The sequence below is a fragment of the Pristiophorus japonicus genome, chromosome 14 (assembly GCF_044704955.1).
Source record: "Pristiophorus japonicus isolate sPriJap1 chromosome 14, sPriJap1.hap1, whole genome shotgun sequence".
Taxonomy (NCBI): Eukaryota; Metazoa; Chordata; class Chondrichthyes; family Pristiophoridae; genus Pristiophorus; species Pristiophorus japonicus.
Genome location: NC_091990.1, coordinates 2,956,839 through 2,980,626, shown reverse-complemented (window position 1 = coordinate 2,980,626; position 23,788 = coordinate 2,956,839).

Sequence of the window (23,788 nt, the reverse complement as noted above, 5' to 3'; positions counted from 1 at the left end):
GAAACCCTCACCACATTTAAAAAGTGCTTGGATGTGCACTTGAAGTGCTGTAACCTGCAGGACTACGGACCGAGAGCTGGAAAGTGGGATTAGGCTGGGTAGCACTTTGTCGGCCGGCGTGGACACGATGGGCCGAATGGCCTCCTTCCGTGCTGTAAATTTCTGTGATTTCCTACAGCACCATGTTGGGACAGAGATGCTTTCACTCACCTCCTCCACCGACAACAAAAAACAGAAACAACGTCGGCCTGACCGATGGGAGGTGCAGAACCAGAAAGGGGATTTTATTTATGGCAAATTGAGAACATTGTGTCTGGAGCTGCCTGAAAGATGCCCACAATCGAGCGGGGAAAGGGGAAGAACAGATTATCTGCAGCACACGACTTAGAGAGAACCATTTTTTTTTTTTAGCACTATGGGAGTCCTTTTTAGCAGCGTGGGAACTTTGATCTCCGCTCTTCCTGTAAATACACACTCGATGAGCATTCTGCCGGGTTCGCATTCACAGAGTGCAATATCTCCTTCCACGGTCGCCAATTCTCACTTTTCTTTTTCCAGGAAACTAGAAACTGACACTGCAGGATGTTTGCCCGGGGAGCGGTTAGGATGATGCACTCGGGCCATTTTAACTCCACCCACTGACCCGCCTAGTGAAAGTGTCCCCTGTGTTGGCAGTGCGATGCTGAACATAACCATAGAACATAAGTATTAGAAACAGGAGTAGGACATCTAGCCCCTCGAGCCTGCTCCGCCATTCAATAAGATCATGGCTGATCTGGCCGTGGACTCAGCTCCACTTACCCGCCCGCTCCCCGTAACCCTTAATTCCCTTATTGGTTAAAAATCTATCTATCTGTGACTTGAATACATTCAATGAGCTAGCCTCAACTGCTTTCCTGGGCAGAGAATTCCACAGATTCACAACCCTCTGGGAGAAGAAATTCCTTCTCAACTCAGTTTTAAATTGGCTCCCCCGTATTTTGAGGCTGTGCCCCCTAGTTCTAGTCTCCCCGACCAGTGGAAACAACCTCTCTGCCTCTATCTTGTCTATCCCTTTCATTATTTTAAATGTTTCTATAAGATCACCCCTCATCCTTCTGAACTCCAACGAGTAAAGACCCAGTCTACTCAATCTATCATCATAAGGTAACCCCCTCATCTCCGGAATCAGCCTAGTGAATCGTCTCTGTATCCCCTCCAAAGCTAGTATATTCTTCCTTAAGTAAGGTGACCAAAACTGCACGCAGTACTCCAGGTGCGGCCTTACCAATACCCTATACAGTTGCAGCAGGACCTCCCTGCTTTTGTACTCCATCCCTCTCGCAATGAAGGCCAACATTCCATTCGCCTTCCTGATTACCTGCTGCACCTGCAAACTAACTTTTTGGGATTCATGCACAAGGACCCCCAGGTCCCTCTGCATCTCAGCATGTTGTAATTTCTCCCCATTCAAATAATATTCCCTTTTACTGTTTTTTTTCCCCAAGGTGGATGACCTCACACTTTCCGACATTGTATTCCATCTGCCAAGCCTTAGCCCATTCGCTTAACCTATCTAAATCTCTTTGCAGCCTCTCTGTGTCCTCTACACAACCCGCTTTCCCACTAATCTTTGTGCCATCTGCAAATTTTGTTACACTACACTCTGTCCCCTCTTCCAGGTCATCTATGTATATTGTAAACAGTTGTGGTCCCAGCACTGATCCCTGTGGCACACCACTAACCACCGATTTCCAACCCGAAAAGGACCCATTTATCCCGACACTCTGCTTTCTGTTAGCCAGCCAATTCTCTATCCATGCTAATACATTTCCTCTGACTTCGCGTACCTCTATCTTCTGCAGTAACCTTTTGTGTGGCACCTTATCGAATGCCTTTTGGAAATCTAAATACACCACATCCATGCTGGGGCGTTGAGAGACTGCAGCTTGGCATGGTACGCTAGGTGTGTGATTGCAATCCCCCTGTGCAGAGTAATGGCTCACGCCAGTGCTGTGGGGAGGTGCCTCATCACATACTTTCCTACACGGGAGAGGGGGGAATATAACTGTGTCGCTCCAGGCATCAGATGCTGATGAATTTGTAGCCTGTCACGTGGCAGCATTAGCAATGGCCCAGAATGTTTGATATGCACTGGCGGCCAGAATGCTGCACAGTGCAGATGGCCAAGAGCAATCTCCGAGCTTCCCCCAAGGTCACATTTGTTAAGGGCTATGCCCAGCGGGAAAGAAAGAAAGACTTGCATTTATGTAGCACCTTTCACGGTCTCAGGATGTCTCAAACTGCTTTACAGCCAATGAAGTACTTTTTTTTGAAGTGTACCTAAGAATTAGGAGCAGGAGTCAGCCATACGGCCCCTCGAGCCTGCTCCGTCATTCAATAAGATCATGGCACTGGGAGTGTCAGCCTAGATTTTTGTGCTCAAGTTCCTGGAGTGGGGGTTGAACCCACGACCTTCTGACTCAGAGGCGAGGCTGTTGCCCACTGAGCCATAGCTGACACATAGATAGAAATAAATAGAGATGAGGACATTTTATATCTGCAACTAAAGCATGGCGTTCCAATACCAACAGTAATTTATTCACTTTGGGAGCTAATTTTTCTGCGATTTAACCTGAGAATAGAACACTTTCCTAGTAAAGGCACCCAGTATCATCAAATATTTCTGAGTCAGGGGGACAAGGACAAGATGTAGAGGTACGTTCCCTCCACTCAGTCATGTGTTATGGGGAGCGGGCAGGAAAGTGGAGTTGAGTCCATGACCAGACCAGCCATGATCTTATTGAATGGCGGAGCAGGCTCGAGGGGCCGAATGGCCAACTCCTGCTCCTATTTCTTATGTTCTTATGCTCACTCTACCCCAAAACTTGCCCCGGAAGAGCATCGCTAACTGCACCAGTGTGAGTTTTCCAACTTCCCACATGAAAGGTTTAGAGGGGATTTGAAGAGAACTTTTTTCACCCAGAGGGTGGTGGGGGTCTGGAACTCACGGCCTGAAAGGGTGGTAGAGGCAGAAACCCTCACCACATTTAAAAAGTACTTGAATGTGCACTTGAAGTGCCGTAACCTACAGGGCTACGGACCGAGAGCTGGAAAGTGGGATTAGGCTGGATAGCTCTTGGTCGGCCGATGAGGACACGATGGGCTGAAATAGCCTCCTTCCGTGTTGTACACTTCAATAATTCTATTAACCATCTTTCTGGCCACCATTTTAACAAGAAACAGTGGTCTACAACTGCTGGAAGATTGTGGAATAAACAGGTGCATTTTTTAATTGGTGCTTTTCATTCCAGTTCGACCGAATGGTCCTCACACGAGGTTTGTGTTCTAACACCAAAGTCAGAGGTCACGAAACAATAATATTTAAACTAAAGGCAAAAGCAGCTGAGGTTGAACCAGGCAGTGCAGGAAGAGCACGGCTTATTCTCAGCTCATGGAATTTCACACACTGCAGCGAGACTCTGAGTTTTCAGAGGCCAGGAATCTATTGCCAACGGCATTGTGAAAACGCTCACTGATGCCAGCCAGGAGTCTGTTACTTTAACCGTTTCCAGACATGCCTCTCTTCCCAAGGAATGCAGTTGTCCACATTGGTGGTTTTGTTAGCTCCCAATCATGGAGGGCAGGCCAGTTCTCCCTCGACTACAGCTTCAATACTCCACACGCTTCCTGGTCAGGGTAGCTCTACCAATATCTTAACAAACAATGCATTAAGAATGTTTCCAGGGCACGCAAATTCTAATGCTGGAATGAGTGCTGCAATCACCTTCTTAGTCGTCTTTTTTAAGGTTCACATTTACTGTACCACTTGTAACAACATGTACAAACAAACACAAACCAGAACAAATACAGTCGGAAGGAAGTTATCCAACTGTCGTGGGCCATCAGAACATGCTGCTGTCTCGTGCGGTGGACACTGATTCGCCAAATTCCTTCAAGCAAGAGCTGGACCAGTTTTTGGCTGGGGTGGACATCAGTCCTTACAGAAGGTCCGTACTGCAGGGAATTCAGGGCCAGGATAATCTCCTGGATTACTTTCGATCACCAAGATGTCTCGGACAGGACTGTCCTAGATTTATTTCACAAATTGGCCTGGGTCTATTCGTGCCAGCCGGGGCTCAGTGGGCAGCACCCTCGCCTCTGAGTCAGAAGGTTGTGGGTTCAAGTCCCACTCCAGGGACTTGAGCACAAAAATCTAGGCTGACACTCCCAGTGCAGTGCTGACGGAGTGCTGCACTGTCGGAGGGGCCGTCTTTCAGATGAGACGTTAAAACGACGCCCCATATGCTCTCTCAGGTGGACGTAAAAGATTCCATGGCACTATTTCGAAGAAGAGCAGGGGAGTTATCCCTTGTGTCATGGCCAATATTTATCCCTCCATCAACATCACTGAAAAGATTATATGGTCACTGTCATGTATCTCACATTACTGTATATAACTGTATCTTACCATGCTATACATGACTGTAACTGGATATGACCTGTAACAATAAGCATACCTTACCACCAGGGGTGCACTTGCAGGAGACACTCCATACCTGTCCCACTGAGGTATATAAAGGGGGGTCTCAGGCAAGTGCAGCACTGGAGAGCTGGAATTAAAGGTGCAGGTCCTGAGTGACCCTGACTTCAGCATGTGTCTCGTGTAAGTCAGTACATTAGAGTCAGGACTTTACAGTGGCGACGAGTTACGAGATCACAGAATCCACAGAATGGCTACCAACAGCTCAAATGAGAAATACAATGCTGGAGACAATTGGGAGGACTTTATAGAAAGGCTCCAGCCAAAGCTTTGTGACCAAAGACTGGCTGGGCGACGATAAGGCAGACAAGAGAAGAGCCCATCTCTTGACCAGCTGTGGCTCGAAAATATACGCCTTAATGAAAGACCTGCTGGCACCCGAGAAACCAGCAAGCAAGTCGTTTGAGGGGTTGAGCACACTGGTGAGAGGCCAGCGAGCAGCCTACACATGGCCAGACACAGGTTCTACAACTACAGACGCTGTGTGGTCAAAGCATACCCGACTTCGTGGCGGAACTTCGGAGGCTGGCTAGTTCATGTGAGTTCCCCGATGAACTAAGGAGAGAAGTACTGAGAGACTTTTTTATTGAAGGAATAGGCCACGCAGGCATATTCCGAAAGCTTATAGAGACTAAGAACTTGACCTTAGAGGCAGCAGCACTGGTCGCACAGACGTTCTTGACAGGCGAAGAAGAAACGAGGCTGATCTATACTTCGGGTACCACAAACAACAAGGCATCGGAACAAGGGGTTCACATTGTGAAACTAACCGCTATCCCCACACACAGACAAAGGCAGGAGAGCAGGCCATCAACAGCAGACAATGGCGCCAGAAACCATCAAAATCAAGGGCCACATGAACAGCCGATCACACCTCATCAACCCACAATGCGAGCAATCAACAACAGATTGAGAGAAGCTCAAGGGAGATCAGCCAGACGCAGCTCATCCTTCGGAAACCATGGAAACGGTCTGTGTTGGAGATGTGGGGGAAGGCACTCAACCAGGGTGTGTTGATTTCAACATGCCGTTTGCAGAAACTGCAACTACACAGGGCATCTGGCCCGCATGTGCAGAAAAACAGCAGCTCGGCTGGTATATGAATCGGAAGGGTCAGAAAGCGGACCAGAAGACGTTTGGAACAGTGCACGGGACGCCGAGGTACAGCGGATTAACACGATCAATGTCCACTGTTCTTACACCAAGACGCCTCCACTTATGATGAGGGTTCTACTCAACGGGATACCCGTCAACATGGAACTGGACACGGGGGCCAGTCAATCCCTCATGAGCGTTCAACAATTTGAACAGCTGTGGCCGCACAAAAGCAACAGACCAAAACTCACAAGGATCGGCACCAAACTAAGGACCTATACTAAAGCAATTGTCCCAGTCCTTGGCAGCGCCATGCTCTCAGTCACACACAAAGGGATGGTGCACCCACTTTCCCTGTGGATTGTCCCCGGGGATCTTCCAGCCCTGTTGGGGAGAAGCTGGCTGGCAGAACTTAATTGGAAATGGGATGATGTTCACGACATGTCGTCAGAGGAACGGACCTCCTGCTCAACAGTTCTAAGCCGTTTTGAACATCTCTTTCAGCCAGGTGTGGGCACCTTCAAAGAGGCTAAAGTTAGAATCTACATCACACAGAATGCCAGACCGATCCATCACAAGGCTAGAGCTGTGCCTTATGTGATGAGGGAAAAGATTGATAATGAACTGGACCGGCTTCTGCGGGAAGGCATTATCTCACCCGTGGAATTCAGCGACTGGCCAAGTCCCATCGTATCCGTCATGAAGCCTGATGGATCCGTGCGAATCTGTGGGGATTACAAGTCTACCATAAACAGAGTCTCCCTACAGGACCAATACCCGCTGCCCAGAGCAGAGGACCTATTTGCCACATTGGCTGGAGGAAAACTTTTCTCGAAACTTGACCTCACATCTGCGTATATGACGCAAGAACTGACCGAAGAGTCTAAGCTACTCACCACCATCAACACACATCGAGGCCTCTTTGTGTACAATCGATGCCCATTCGGCATCAGGTCGGCAGCTGCTATATTCCAGTGCAACATGGAGAGTCTGCTCAAGTCCATCCCGGGGACGGTTGTGTTTCAAGATGACATACTCATCACGGGCACCGAACTCTCATCTCCGCAATCTTGAGGAAGTACTAAGTTGATTGGATCGGGTAGGCCTAAGAGTTAAGAAATGTAAGTGTCTGTTTCTCGTGCCCGAGGTTGAATTTTTGGGCAGAAGGATTGCCGCTGATGGAATCCGCCCAACAGAGTCCAAAACCGAAGCGATTCGCCTGGCACCCAGGCCCCCAGAATGTCTCGGAACTGCGCGCCTTCCTCGGGCTACTCAATTACTTTGGGAACTTTATGCAGAACTTGAGCACGCTGCTGGAGCCTCTCCACGTGCTACTCAGAAAGGGGTGCGATTGGTTTTGGGGGGACGCCCAAGAACGTGCCTTCAATAAGGCATGCAACCTTCTATGTTCCAAGAGTATTTTAGCCTTTTTTGACCCAGGTAAAAAGTTAGTCCTTACGTGTGATGCGTCAGCGTACGGGGTCGGGTACGTTTTACAGCACGTCAATGATGTGGGTAAATTGCAGCCCGTTGCTTATGCCTCCAGGTCACTTTCGCGTGCGGAGCGCAGGTACGGTATGGTTGAGAAGGAGGCGCTCGCGTGCGTGTACGGTGTCAAAAAGATGCACTAATACCTTTTCGGGGCCAAGTTTGCGTTAGAAACCGACCACAAACCCCTCACGTCCCTGCTATCCGAGTGCAAGGCAATCAACGGCAACTCCTCAGCGCGCATTCAGCGGTGGGCACTCATGCTGGCGGCTTACGACTACACGATAAGGCACAGACCAGGCACAGACAACTGTGCCGACGCGCTTAGCAGCCTACCCCTGGCGACCACAGAAGGGTCCAACGAACAGGACTGTGAGATGGTCATGGCAATCAATGCCTTTGAGTCCACAGGTTCACCCATGACGGTTCGCCAAATCAGAGCCTGGACGACCAGCGACCCCACGTTATCTCTAGTTAAAAGATGCGATTTAACCGGTGACTGGGCAGAGGTTCGCGATGCCTGCCCCGAGGAGATCAAACCCTTCCATAGGCGCATGCCTGAACTCTCACTACAGGCAGACTGCCTGATGTGGGGCAGCCGAGTAGTTATGCCCTTGCGAGGCAGAGATGTGTTTGTCCGGGAGCTCCACCGCGAGCACCCGGGGATCGTCCTTATGAAGGCCATAGCCAGATCTCATGTCTGGTGGCCTGGCGTTGACGCGGACTTGGAGCTCTGCGTCCGTCGGTGCACCATTTGTGCCCAGCTCAGTAATGCCCCTGAGGGAGGCCCCCCTAAGCCCCTGGCCCTGGCCCACCAAACCGTGGTCGCGGGTGCATGTAGACTATGCCGGCCCATTCATGGTCAAAATATTCCTCGTAGTCGTTGATGCATTTTCAAAATGGATCGCGTGCGCCATTTTAAACTCGAGCACCACCTCCATCACTGTGGAGAGCCTTAGAACCATGTTTGCAACACACGGTATTCCTGACATATTGGTCAGTGATAATGGTCCATGCTTCACCAGCGCAGAATTTCACGATTTTTTAGTTGACCATGGTATAAATCACGTTAAGATGGCACCGTTCAAGCCGGCCTCCAATGGCCAGGCGGAGCGAGCAGTGCAGATCATTAAACAAGGCATGCTCAGAATTCAAAGTCCCACGCTGCAGAGCCGCCTGTCGCGACTGCTGCTGGCATACAGATCTCATCCGCATTCATTGACTGGGGTTCCCCCCGCGCAACTATTGATGAAACGGACCTTAAAGACTGGACTCTCGTTAATCCTCCCAGACATGCATGAAATTGTTGAGGCAAAGCGCCGGAAGCTAACTGAGTACCATGACCGAAATTCGAGGGGGAGGTGGAATGAGATAGGGGACAAAGTGTTTGTGCTAAACTATGGCAGGGGTCCCAAATGGCTTGCAGGGACAGTAACAGGCAAGGAAGGAAACAGGCTACTGGTTGTACAAATGGACAATGGCCAAACCTGCCGGAGGCATGTAGACCAAGTAAAAAGTAGATTCACCAACAACACTGCAGAACCAGAGACAGATTACAATGTGGAACTCACACCACACCTGATGGACAGACAGAGGGAACAACCTGAGGAAAGGGCAATCCCAACAGACAACCCAGGCGAGATACCAGCAATCACACCGAACAACACAGACAGCCCAGGCGAGATACCAGCAATCACACCGAACGACACAGACAGCCCAGGCGAGATACCAGCAATCACACCGAACGACACAGACAGCCCAGGCGAGATACCAGCAATCACACCAAATGACACAGACAGCCCAGGCGTGATACCAGCAATCACACCGAACGAAAAACAGGCACCAAGGCAAACAACTGAACCACAACTAAGACGCTCCACGCGAGAGCGCAGACCACCTGAGAGACTGAATTTATAAAGGTAATAAGACCTTGGGGGAGGGTGATGTCATGTATCTCACATTACCGTATATAACTGTATCTTATCATGCTATACATGACTGTAACTGGATATGACCTGTAACAATAAGCATACCTTACCACCAGGGGTGCACTTGCAGGAGACACTGCATACCTGTCCCACTGAGCTATATAAAGGGAGGTCTCAGGCAAGTGCAGCACTGGAGAGCTGGAATTAAAGGTGCAGGTCCTGAGTGACCTTGACTTCAGCATGTGTCTCGTGTAAGTCAGTACATTAGAGTCAGGACTTTACAGTCATTATCTCATTGCTGTTTGTGGGAGCTTGCTTTGCGCAAATTGGCTGCCGCGTTTCACACATTACAACAGTGACTTATGTTCTTATGTTCTTATGACTACACTTCAAAAGTACTTCCTTCCATCGTTTCCTCGTAAAGACTATAGTCTTGATTTTAACCGAATTGGGCAGGCAGGAAACTGCCATGACTCAGTCTGCATGAGGCCCGGGCGGTTTTAATCACGGGCCTCACACTCCCTGTGGAGTGTCCGACTGCCGCCTAAATCCAGCGGGAATCATTACGTGGTGGGAGCGGGATATTGGGAAGCAGGAGGTTGTTGCGGAGAAACCCCAGGGAATGGTCCCCGGCACTTCGGTAAACCGGCGCAGCGCGGGGGCGGGGGGGATCGCGATCAGGGGAGGGGGAGGGGAGTCCGAGATAGGGAAGGTCCACGGTTTCCGTGTGGAGTCCAGAGGGACATTCCTACTCCACCCGACTCACAGACACCATGAATAAATCAAAATTAAATACCTTCCTGGGCTTCTCCATGATCCACTCCGGTTTGCCGGCAGGTTTCACTGGCGGGTTGAGCACTGAGGACAACTTGCACAAACTAGGGTTGTATTCCCTGGAATTTAGACGGTTAAGGAACTGCTTTGATCGAAGTTTTCAAAATATTATAGGTAGAGAGAACTATTTACGCTGGTTGGGGATTCTGGGACTGGGGCCAAAAATTAGAGCCAGGCTTTTCAGGAGTGAAATGAGCAAACACTTTTACACACAAAGGATGGTAGAAGTTTGGAACTCTCGTCTGCAAATGGCAATTGATGCTAGATCAATTGTTAATTTTAAAGTTAGAGTTTTGGTAACCAAAGGTAGGGACAAAGGCGGGTACATGGAGTAAGGTCACAGATCAGCCACGATCTAATTGAATGGCGGAACAGGCTCGAGGGGCTGAATGGCCTCCTCCTGTTCCTATGTTCGGGAGTCAAATTCACATCAGGTCCTAATTGACTCATTGGGCCCTGACTTTTACGGAATAACGAGGCCCGCACCTGCCTGAGATGGCGCCTTTCCCGGTTAAAATAGCAGCGGATGGGAGCGTGGTGACTGTGATTTTAACATCAGCCCAGCCCATTCCCGCCAGGTGGACCGGGTTAAAATCAGGCCTACATGTTCCAGGTCCAGGCTGAATGACAGACTACAGATACAGGTTTCAAGTCACCATTGTGCCGGCTGAGAATTAAATTAGTTCCCTCTGAAGAATGACATCAACATTCAGCTCTGACAGGAATATAAGAATTAGGAGCAGGAGTCGGCCATTTGGCCCCTCGAGTCTGCTCCGCCATTTAATAAGATTATGACTGATCATTGACCTCAACTCCACTTTCCTGCACTATCCCCATATCCCTTGATTCCCTTAATATCCAAAAATCTATCGATCTCAGCCTTGAATATACTCAGTGACTGAGCCTCCACAGCCCTCTGGGGCAGAGAATTCCAAAGATTCACCACCCTCTGAGTGAAGAAATTCCTCCTCATCTCAGTCCTAAATGACCGGCCCCTTATCCTGAGACTGTGACCCCTGGTTCTAGACTCCCCAGCCCGGGGGGGAACAACCTCTCAGCATCTACCCTGTCAATCCCCCTCAGAATCTTGTATGCTTCAATGAGATCACCTCTCATTCTTCTAAACTCCAGAGAGTATGGGCCCATTCTACACAATCTCTCATCATAAGACAGCCCTCTCATCCCAGGGATCAGTCTGGTGAACCTCCGTTGTACCACCTCTAAGGCAAGTATATCCTTCCTTAGATACGGAGACCAAAACTGTCATGTATTTAACTATCATTGTAACCCATGTATAAGCTGACCTAAGTTGTACACCTTGAGAACATTGACCACAAGGGGGCGAACTTGTGGGAGACACTCCTAACCTGGACTTTCCGGTATAAAAGGGGAAGCTCCGCCCACCTTCATCACTCGAGGTCTTCGTAATAAAGGTAACTGGTCACAGAGTGATCTTCTCTCAAGTATGGGCCTCGTGTGCATTTATACTGTATAGTAAGGACATATTATTGGCGACGAGAAACTGGGATTTAAACCATGCGAGCATGGCCACTAGCAGCACAGTCGAGAGGTACTGTGTTGGTGATGATTGGGATGATTTTATTGAGAGACGACAGCAAAGTTTTGTCACTAAGGAATGGTTGGGACAGGATTCGGCCGACAAACGCAGGGCTCATCTCCTGACGGTTTGTGGATCCAGGACGTACTCCCTGATGAAGGACCTTCTAGCGCCAGAGAAGCCGGCGGACAAGACGTTCGAAGAGCTCAGTAAGTTGATCGGGGAACACCTTAAACCGGCGAGCAGCATGCACATGGCGAGACACCGGTTTTACACGCACTGGCGGCGAGAAGGGCAAAGCGTTCCTGACTTCGTGGCAGATCTCCGGCGACTGGCGAGCCTATGTAAGTTCCCAGATACATGCAGAGCGGAGATGCTGCGAGACTTTTTTACTGAGGGCATTGGGCATGCTGGGGTTTTCAGGAAACTGATTGAGACCAAAGACTTGACCTTGGAAGCGGCGGCTCTGATAGCCCAGACATTTATCTCAGGGAAGGAAGAGACCAGAATGATGTTTGACAAAAATCTTGGCTCAAATGCGGCAAACGGCCAGGGTGTCAACATTGTTAACGCGGCACACAGTTCTCTAGGCAGACAAGTGCAATCGGACATGCCCCAGCATGTAGTCAAACCCAAAGGGGGAATTCAACAGAGACAATGGCTAGCTGAACGGCGATTCATGCCATCGCAATGGACAATGCGGCCAATAATGGGGCCATCAACACCTGTTAATGGTGCGCTTAAGGACAGCTACAGAGACAGTCAGAGACGATCGACTGGTAATGGACCTTTTGTTTCCAACAATGGGGCCTCCAGCTCATGCTGGAGGTGTGGAGGCAAACACCCAGCCAGAGTTTGCAGATATCAGCAATATACCTGCAGAAACTGCAACGTCAGCGGTCACTTGGCATGTATGTGCAGGAAGCCTGCAGTCAGGTTGTTGTACGAGGAGGACGGGCCTGATGTAAGCCCTACGAGGCCAAATGAATACTGGGGGAAATCGCTAGAAGCTGAAGTTCAGCGAGTTCATGTGGAGCACATACACAGTTCATATACCAGGACACCACCGATAATGATGAAAGTGCTCCTCAATGGCATCCCAGTATTAATGGAGCTAGACATGGGGGCCAGCCAGTCCCTGATGAGTATCAAGCAGTTCGAAAGATTGTGGGTGTCCAAGGCCAGGAGGCCAAAAATATTGCCGATTGACGCACAACTACGGACATATACAAAGGAGATCATTCCGGTGCTAGGCAGCGCCACGGTAGTCGTGACCCACAAGGATTCGGAGAACAGGTTGCCACTCTGGATTGTCCCGGGCCGGTCCCGCAATACTGGGGAGGAGTTGGCTTGCTGTCATGAACTGGAAATGGGGCGATGTCAATGCAATTTCTTCTGTGGAGCGAGTATCATGCTCACAGGTCCTGGACAAATTTGACTCATTATTTCAACCCGGCATCAGCACTTTCATGGGGACCAAGGTAGTGATTCACATAAACCTGGACGCCAGACCAGTACACCACAAGGCCAGAGCGGTGCCGTACGTGATGCGGGAAAAGATAGAATACGAATTGGACCACCTGCTGAGGGAAGGCATCATCTCGCCAGTCGAATTCAGTGACTGGGCGAGCCCGATTGTGCCGGTGCTCAAGGCGGATGGGTCGGTCAGGATATGTGGCGATTACAAGGCCACCATCAATCGGGTATCACTCCAAGACCAGTACCCGCTACCGAGAGCAGAGGACCTCTTTGCGACGCTATCCGGTGGCAAACTTTTTTCAAAATTGGACCTGACCTCAGCTTACATGACCCAGGAGCTGGCGAGTGAGTCGAAGAAGCTGACCACCATCACGACACACAAGGGGTTGTTTGAGTACAACAGATGTCCGTTCGGGATTCGCTCGGCCGGCGCGATCTTTCAGCGAAATATGGAAAGCCTCCTCAAGTCGATTCCAAGGACGATGGTTTTTCAAGACGACATCCTCATCACGGGTTGCGATACTGAAGAACACCTCCACAACCTGGAGGAGGTGCTACGCAGACTGGACCGGGTAGGGCTGTGACTGAAAAAGGCGAAGTGTGTCTTCCTAGCTCCAGAGGTAGAATTCCTGGGGATGAGCAGCAAATGGGATCAGACCCACTGCGTCCAAAACGGAAGCGATCCAGAGAGCACCCAGACCCCGTAACACGACGGAGCTGCGTTCGTTCCTGGGGCTCCTGAACTATTTTGGTAACTTCTTCCCAAATTGAGCACGCTGCTCGAGCCGCTACACGTGCTCCTACACAAAGGTCGCGAATGGGTATGGGGGGACAGCCAGGAAAGGGCTTTTGATAGAGCACGCAATTTGTTATGCTCCAACAAACTGTTAACGTTATATAACCCGTGTAAGAAACTTTTTCTAACGTGCGATGCGTCATCCTATGGGGTCATGTGTTGTAGCATGTGAATGCCAATGGGCAGTTACAGCCGGTAGCTTATGCCTCCAGAAGTCTGTCCCAGACAGAAAGGGACCAAAGGATGGTAGAAAAGGAAGCGCTAGCCAGTGTATATGCAGTAAAAAAAATGCACCAGTACCTGTTTGGCAGGAAATTTGAGCTGGAGACAGATCACAAACCCCTAACGTCCCTTTTGGCCGACAACAAGGCCATAAATGCGAATGCATCGGCCCGCGTACAGAGGTGGGCACTTACGTTAGCCGCATATGACTACACAATTCGGCACAGACCGGGCACTGAAAACTGCGCCGATGCACTCAGCAGGCTCCCACTAGCCACCACTGAGGGGCAACTGAGCCTGATGCTGAGATGGTCATGGCTGTTGAAGCTTTCGAAAGCGAAGGTTCACCTGTGACAGCCCATCAGATTAAAGTCTGGACAAATAAAGACCTGCTACTGTCTTTAGTTAAGAAATGCATCCTGAATGGGGACTGGGCAGCCACGTTCGGGGCATGCCCTAAGGAATTTAAACCGTTTCATAGGCACAAGGATGAACTCTTGATTCAGGCCGATTGCCTACTGTGGGGAAACCGAATAGTCATGCCCCAGAGGGGCAGAGAGGTGTTTATCAGGAAACTTCAATATCTTATTGGGATCACAGGTTGAGTCTCTCTGGTGGTTTACGCTCCCTTGTAGAGCGCCTGAGTTGGGGCTCCGGTTGTTGGGCGCTGGCCTGAGTGTCTGCTGTTTGCGGTGCCTCAGGCCTGTCCGGACTGCCCACAGTGACTGGGCTCTCCTCCCTTTGGTTCCGGTGTTCGGTCACCTGTGGTGGAGTAAACTCTACGTCGTGTTCTTCCTCTGCTTCTTCTATGGGGTTGCTGAACCTCCTTTTAGTTTGATCCACGTGTTTGCGGCAGATTTGTCCATTGGTAAGTTTAACTACCAAAACCCTATTCCCCTCTTTGGCAATCACAGTGCCTGCAAGGCATTTGAGGCCTGCAGCGTAATTAAGGACAAAAACAGGGTCATTGACATCAATACATCGCGCCCTCGCATTCCTGTCATGGTAGTCACATTGTGACTGACGCCTGCTCTCAACAATTTCTTTCATGGTGGGGTGTATAAGGGATAACCTGGTTTTGAGCGTTCTTTTCATTAGCAGCTCTGCGGGTGGAACCCCTGTGAGTGAGTGTGGTCGGGATCTATAGGCCAACAGGAGGCGTGATAAGCGGCTTTGAAGGGAACCCCCTTGGATTCTGAGCATCCCCTGTTTGATGATCTGCACTGCTCTTTCTGCCTGGCCGTTTGAGGCCGGCTTGAACGGTGCCGGTCTGATATGGTTGATACCATTGCCTGCCATGAAGTCCTGGAATTCAATGCTTGTGAAGCACGGGCCATTGTCGCTGACCATGACATCCGGTAGACCATGGGCGGCGAACATTGCCCGTAGACTTTCTACCGTGGCAGAGGATGTGCTTGAATTTAAAATGGCACAAAAACTGTGCACAGTACTCCAGGTGTGGTCTCACCAAGGCCCTGTACAATTGTAGCAAAACTTCCTGTTGTGTCAGCTGTGGCTCAGTGGGTAGCACTTTCACCCTCTCGCCTCTGATTCAAGAGGGTTGATGGGTTCAAATCCCACTCCAGGGACTAGAGCACTATCTAGACTGATGTTCCCAGTGCAGTGCTGAGGGAGTGCAGCACTGTCGGAGGTGCTGTCTTTCAGATGAAATGTTAAACCGAGGCCCCATCTGCTCTCTCAGGTGGCCGTAAAAGATCCCATGGTGCTATTTCAAAGAGCAGGGGAGTTATCCCTGGTGTCCTGGCCAATATTTATCCTCAAATCAACATCACAAAAACAGATGGTCTGGTCATTGCTGTGTGTGGGAGCTTGCTGTGCACAAATTGGCTGCTGCGTTTCCCACATTACAACAGTGACTACACTCCAAAAGTACTGCATTGGCTGTGAAGCGCTTTGAGACATCCGGTGGTCGTGAAAGGTGCTATATAAATGCAAGGCTTTCTTTCCTTACTCTTATACTCCAACCCCCTTGCAATAAAGGCCAACATGCCATTTTGCTTGCTGGACCTGCATGCTCGCTTTCTGTGTTTCTTGCACAAGGGACACCCAAATCCCTCTCAACACCAACATTTAAACATTTCTCACATTTAAAACAGATTGTTTCTCTCTCGCTATTCTCTGTCAGTGATATCAACACTTGAGAAAACAAGGAACGACTGCCTGTTCACATCGCACTCGAGAATTATTGCAGTTTCAAGTGCGATCTTCAAGCAGTAATATATTGTCATTAGAGGACTGAGATGACTCAGCACGCACAGGGACCTAATTACCCTTTAGCTCTCAGTATTACAACACATTTTTGATTACTTCTTCGAACCCACGAGTGTAATATTTCATCACTGTATGTGCATTGCTCAAATGCTTTGCTGTTCCACACTCACCACCAACCTCTATAGCCGCAACATTTCATATCTGATATTTCAATCCAGAAACGGCCGCAGCCAGGAATTTTGAAGCAAAGTTCATGTCAGGAATGTGCTCTATCTTCGTCTTTATCCAAGGAATCTACAGATTGATTGTATTATCCCCTGCCAGGACAGTTGATTCTTCCCGAATAGCCTCCGCGGTTGACCAAACATTCTCCACTTCCAAGCCAAACCAAGGCTCAGATTTAAAGTGCCCTCAGGAATATCATCTCAAAATGATGGTGCTCGAAACAACTGGCCCAATGCCCCTCGTCTTAGTTGCAGGTGTACAAATAAGCGCAGGACCAAGCATATCGGCCAACCATCCCACTTGACTGCAAGCATTTTCCTTCGTGTCAGCCGTGGCTCAGTGGGCAGCACTCTCGCCTCTGCGTCAGAAGGTTGTGGGTTCAAGCCCCACTCCAGGGACTTGAACACAAAAATCCAGGCTGACACTCCCAGTGCAGTGCTGAGGGAGTGCCGCACTGTCAGAGGGGCCGTCGTTCAGATGAGACGTTAAACCGAGGCCCCGTCTGCTCTCTCAGGTGGTCGTAAAAGATCCCACGACCACTATTTCGAAGAAGAGCAGGGGAGTTATCCCCAGTGTCCTGGCCAATATTTATCCCTCAATCAACGTCATTAAAATCATATCATCTGGTCATTATCACATTGCTGTGTGTGGGAGCTTGCTGTGCGCAAATTGGCTGCCGCGTTTCACACATTACAACAGTGACTACACTCCAAAAGTACTTCATTGGCTGTAAAGCGCTTTGAGACGTTTAGTGGTCATGAAAGGCGCTATATAAATGCAAGTCTTTCTTTCTTTCTGTGGAATATTTGCGATGCAACCCATGTACATGGTCACAATCATCGTTAGTAAAGCTGAATCTATACAGCAGTCACCAGGAACTGAGACCAGTACAATCCGAGCCTCCTGGAGGTCTCTCGCCCCGAGGTTTTAGTGCACTTGGTCAAAGCTGGATGGGCCTGGGGCAGACTGATCCAAGCGGGCCGATAGCTATGTTTGTTCATGTTCATTACATTACGTGTATGATTCCAATTCTGAGTATGTAAACATAGGCCAGTATATTCAACAATGTATAGTCTGTATCAAGTAGTATACAGGTAGAGCATCTGAAATTCGGAATTCCAAAAACCGGAATGATCCAAAGACCAGACACCGTGCAGATCACACGGGATCGATATCCGGGAATCTGTTCCGAAATCCGGACATTTTTTTTCCAAAAAGTGATATAAACGACATAAAATGGAAGTACCTGTAGTAACATTTCAGAGATGGATATTTGGCATTCTGATCGGTATTCTGTAAATAATTCCCGTTCCCCCACGCACAGACACACACACACCATCAGCCCCACCTTGCTGTTCCTCCAGGAGGTGTCTCCAAGAATGAATTTGAGTGTTCTCCCGTCGGTTGGATTTTTGCATCGATTTCCGATGCGATAACTGCAACATGAATAAACCAACATTATTTGCCCGTGCTCTGTGTTTCCCCACTGGGGTCTTACTGCGGGGGATGGGGGCATGGTTACTGATTCTCATTCCGTCCCTGCTATAATGTAAAGAGAAGGGGGGGGCCCACTTGAGCCCTAAGCATGGGGCAGCACTTGCGGACAAACTGTTTTGAGGGGTTGCTGAATGAGGCGGTCAGCGGTGAAGGGGTGATAACAAGGCTGATCTTTTCAGGGGGTGGGTGGGAGGGGAGGAAGTTATTCCATCATGCCATTCTCGAAAGCTCCCTTCGCAGACTATGTGTCTGATCTGGTGCCAGCCCTGGCTACAATCCTGCCAGATCACACCGGGTGCCTGTCCGTCAATACAGAGCAACAGTAATCCAAAACAAGGTTAAGCATAATAAAACACATTTCTTTTTTGACTCACCCTCAGCCGCTGTCCCGGTCTCTGAAATCCGTAAAAAACCCGAACGTCGGCCCAGGGGTTTCTGGATTCCGCACGTTGTATTTCTGTTCCGGAATCCGGATAGTCCTGATATCCAGAATGGCCTCGGTCCCAAGGTTTATGGATTTCGGAGGTTTTACCTGAATACTCTGGTTCTGGTAACAGTGTAATACTAGATTCCTGTAGATAAATACAAATAGTAAAGATCTTGTGACTGAAGTTCTGGGTCCCGGTAAGACCCATTACTGCCCGTTTACAGCGGCCATGCGGTGGAATTCTGTGGCCGCCGTTTTGTGGTCAACTGTCCGCCCTGACCCAAATTCAGCTCGGGGATTTTTCGGTCTGGTCTCGATTCCGCCCAATGCCGATGATCGCCGCAAGCGTGTCATCAGAACGTGCACTGCCGCTCTCCCTCACCTGAAAAATACACCGACAGAAATTCGCCTCTCAAAATCATTGCCCCCGACAGCTCTCTCTGTCGACGCACCTTCTCCGGACTGTGTGCGGCCCAAGGGGAGGGCCCACTGCCGTGGCCGCCATGTCTTTATTTTTGCCGGATGACTTCCCGATCGACCGGCCAAGACAGTGCCCCCGGGTTCAGCTGGGCCGCCAACGGGCAGCCTGGCACCCCCCCCCCCCTGTGTGCCAGGCCGCTGGCCCAGCCAAAGCCCTCCCTGGTGGCCCAGTGACCCAAGATTTAAAATGACGCATTCTCTCCCGTTTAACGGAGGGGAGCAAAGGCTGTGATGTCACCACCGCTGAGTGACAGTGGCAGAGTCCCGGTCCCTTGGCCTGCCTTCCTGGCAATCTCCCACCCCCACTCTGACCCACTTCCAGTCAGACTTTGAAAAGATTTCAAAGTCCTGAAAATCGATCAGAAAGCCGCCTCATGGATCCCAGCGGTAAAACCAGGTAAAAAGTCACAGGTGTGCCAGCAGTCAGGTGTTCCTGAACTTCGGTCCCTTGTCTCTGCAAAAATAGGTATGTGCCGTTAGGCCCATAAACAATATTTCCCTCGTTGTTTTTTTCTCTTATTGTCTATTCTATTCAGCCTATTTGGGAGGCCTTATATTTTGTTGCCTACATTTATTTGGTGGCCCTGTGGCTGCAACCCATTGCCCCATGGATAATCTACCCCCGCAATTAGTGGTTCTCAGAATTATCCGACACTCTTGCCTTGATGCACACCCAAAAACACAAATATGTCAGCATACCTGCGGTCTAAGCTGATTAGATAGAGGCATAGACAACATGGATTGAGGAAAGGTCCCTTGCCCCACCAAGCTTGTTCTGCCTACAGATCAGGTGCGATTTGCTCCATTATAAACTTTACCCAACCCATGTAATCTCCCAAGGAATGGTGCTGCAAAGTCTCGCTCAGCCCCAGAAGCAAATTCCAACAAAAAACACAATAGCAGAAAGCCAGCCGCAAGTGTTGGTGAAAGGTGTTAGCTCACTCTGCCCTGTATGGGATCAAATAAGAAGCAACACTCTTTTGGCTCTGCCACCTTTATGTAAGTCAGTTGCAAAAAGCAACAGACTGCTTTACTTATCTTTTGCATCAGAGTCAGTGGGTCTGCACACCAACCAGACTGGAACAACTGCATTTTATACTGGGTCACACATGTATCAAAAAGGCTTAAAGCGATAATTAGTCAAATTGCTGAGTGGCGCCAATGCAGAAATTGCAAAACAGGAAATATTTCAGGGATAGAGCTGCCAGTAGATTGCTATTATTGTCGGTTTGAGATTGCCAGTCATAGTGTGAAGACATCAGGGAGTGAATCTTACGATATGGTGCAAGACCACAATGGTGTAGCATGAGAAAACTCCCACAGCGACAAAGCAAAACCTTCTGGGATGGCGAGAGGTGAAGTTTCTAAATGTCTGCTTCCAAAAATCGACGAAATGCTGAAAGTCGATAACTGGTTATTGCAGTTTTCAAGTTTCTGCAGAGAAACAGTTCTCCGGTCCCACAGCCAATCAGGTGGTTAGTGTGATATATTCTTACGGCATCACTAAAGCACACACACACACACATGATGGTTCTGTAGGAACTTATCAGGTGACCTCGTCACATGATGCTTTTATTATATACATCAGCAGTTGCATTACCACAGCAGTCCACTAGGGGAGCAGTAGTCCACTAGGTGGCGCTATATCACGGTTAATCCTGTACAGGGGGAGGGATTTACTGGGCCACTGACCGTGACTCTCCCGCTGGATGTCATCCCAAAATTCAGAGCCGGATCTCTGGTCTACACGTGCCGGGACTGTCCGGAGTGGGGTTTGAACTTTGCACCTTCTGACTCAGAAGTGGGAATGCTGTTACTGTGTCAGCCGTGGCTCAGTGGGCAGCACCCTGGCTTCTAGGGTCAGAAGGTTGTGGGTTTAAGTCCCACTCCAAAGACTCGAGCATGACACTCCAGTGCAGTACTGAGGGAGTGCTACACTGTCAGAGGTGCTGCCTTTTGGATGAGAAGTTAAACCGAGGCCCTGTCTACTCTATAAGGTGGATGTAAAAGATCCCATGGCACTATTTTGAAGAGTGGGAGAGTTATTCCCGGTGACCTGGGGCCAATATTTATCCCTCAATCAACATCACTTAAACAGATTATCTGGTCATTATCACATTGCTGTTTGTGGGAGCTTGCTGTGTGCAAATTGGCTGCCGCATTTTCTATATTACAACAGGGACTACACTTCAAAAAGTATTTCATTGGCTGCAAAGTGCTTTGGGACGTCTGATGGTTGTGAAAGGTGCTATATAAATGCAAATCTTTATTTTTTAAGCCAAACTCGCATTTAGATTTAAGTTTAAAATTATACTCTGAAAAGGTAATTTTCTTCAAGTAGAACAGAATGAATGATTTTGATGCAAGTACCGGTGGTGACCTTTAGCCTTGTGTAAGTTGTGTAGTGGTTGGTGTTAAAATACCTTCTCAATAGAATGAAGGATCAATGTGTTTAGGGTATTCGGAATTAAGACCATGTCTTGTTCCAAAACGGTAAGGGAGTGTCACACAGACTCAGCATCAGGACGTGTTCTTCAAAATCACATCTCTGGCCAATCAGCTTGGGCTACTTTAGGCCACTAACTAACTCCATGTATAAAAAGAAAGACTTGCATTTCTATAGCGCCTTTCTCGACCATCGGACATCCCAAAGCGCTTTACAGCCAATTAAGTACTTTTATTTTTGAAGTGTAGTGACTGTCGGGGGCACCCCCTGGCGATGGTTCCACTCCCATGGGTCAACTTCCCTCGCGGGGCGGAGAAGGGTTGGCACGTGCGTGGAGAGCTGGGTGGGGCAGAAACACGGGACGTGGCAGAAACAACTCACCGTCCCATAACGGGCCTGAAGGAAGGGAGCAATTTTGGCCCCAAACTGCTTTTAGTGATGTTGATTGAGAGATAAATATCGGCCAGGAAGAACTCCCCCTGCTCCTCTTTGAAATAGTGCAATGGGATCTTTTATGTCTACCTGAGAGAGCAGATGGGACCTCGGTTTAACGTCTCATCTGAAAGACGGCACCTCCGACAGTGGAGCACTCCCTCAGCACTGCACTGGAACATAGAGATACTGTATGTCAATCACCATGGATATCTCCCTATTCAGAGACATTAACGATGTTTCTGATGCCGTTGAACTTGATAGGCAGTGAAAACAAGAATAACAGCAGACTGAATATGTACAGCTAAAGACTCACAGCATCCATTTGCTGATGATACAAAGATGGGAGGAAAAGCAATGTGCGAGGAGGACACAAAAAATCTGCAAAAGGACATAGACAGGCTAAGTGACTGGGCAAAAATTTGGCAGATGGAGTATAATGTTGGAAAGTGTGAGGTCATGCACTTTGGCAGAAAAAAATCAAAAAGCAAGTTATTATTTAAATGGAGAAAGATTGCAAAGTGCTGCAGTACAGCGTGACCTGGGGGTACTTGTGCATGAAACACAAAAGGATTGTATACAGGTACAGCAAGTGATCAGGAAGGCCAATGGTATCTTGGCCTTTATTGCAAAGGGGATGGAGTATAAAAGCAGGGAAGTCTTGCTACAGTTATACAGGGTATTGGTGAGGCCACACCTGGAATACTGCGTACAGTTTTGGTTTCCATATTTACGAAAGGATATACTTGCTTTGGAGGCAATTCAGAGAAGGTTCACTGGTTGATTCCGGAGATGAGGGGGTTGACTTATGAGGAAAGGTTGAGGAGGCTGGGCCTCTACTCATTGGAATTCAGAAGAATGAGAGGTGATCTTATCAAAAAGTATAAGATTATGAGGGGGCTTGACAAGATGGATGCAGAGAGGATATTTCCACTAATAGGGGAGACTAGAACTAGGGGGCATGATCTTAGAATAAGGGGCTGCCCATTTGAAACTGAGATGAGGAGAAATTTCTTCTCTCAGAGGTTTGTAAATCTGTGGAATTCGCTGCCTTAGAGAGCTGTGGAAGCTGGGACATTGAATAAATTTAAGGCAGAGATAGACAGTTTCTTAACAGACAAGGGGATAAGGGATTATGGGGAGCGGGCTGGGAAGTGGACCTGAGTCCATGATTGGATCGGCCATGATCGTATTAAATGGCGGAGCAGGCTCGAGGGGCCGTATGGCCTACTCCTGTTCCTATTTCTTATGTTCTTATTAACAGGGCTCACAATGTAATCAAATGTCAGCAACTTTTAAGAAGAATTTTAGATATATCACCAATATAAATGTTATGAATATTTGCAAACTTTCTACTTGACAGTATTAGTTAACAGACAGGGAACAACTGCTTCAAAACTTTATTAATCAGTTTAGAATAAGTAAAGGTTCCAACACTAAATTAGTTGCATCTGGATACTCTTTTGAGCACAGATTTCAAAAACAGTTCTTTGAAATCCATCTGGGAGGAAAACTTTACCAACAACCTTGTTGAAGACATCTGGCAATACATATGTGTCTCTAGTCCATAAAACTTCTATCTGCAATAGATTAAAGTACATTCAGCTGAAATTGGTTCATTGTTCTCATTATACGCCAATCATTCTGCAGATGACTTCGGCTCAATACTTCCCTTCAATTGCTGGAATATACAAGACGTGATTTGGGCTGTGTGACACTCTATGGCCATTTTGGAACAAGACATGGTCTTAAATCCGAAAACACATTGATCCTTCATTCTATTGTGAAGGTATTTTAACACCAACCAACCACTACACAACTTACACAAGGCTAAAGGCCACCACCGGCACTTGCATCAAAATCATTCATTCTGTTCTACTTGAAGAAAATTACCTTTTCAGAGTATAATTCTAAACTTAAATCTAAATGCGAGTTTGGCTTAAAAAAGAAAGATTTGCATTTCAATAGCGCCTTTCATGACCACCGGTTGTCCCAAAGCACTTTAAAGCCAATGACACACTTTTTGGAGTGTAGTCACTGTTGTAATGTGGGAAATGCGGCAGCCAATTTGCGCACAGCAAGCTCCCACACACAGCAATGTGATAATGACCAGATAACCTGTTTTAG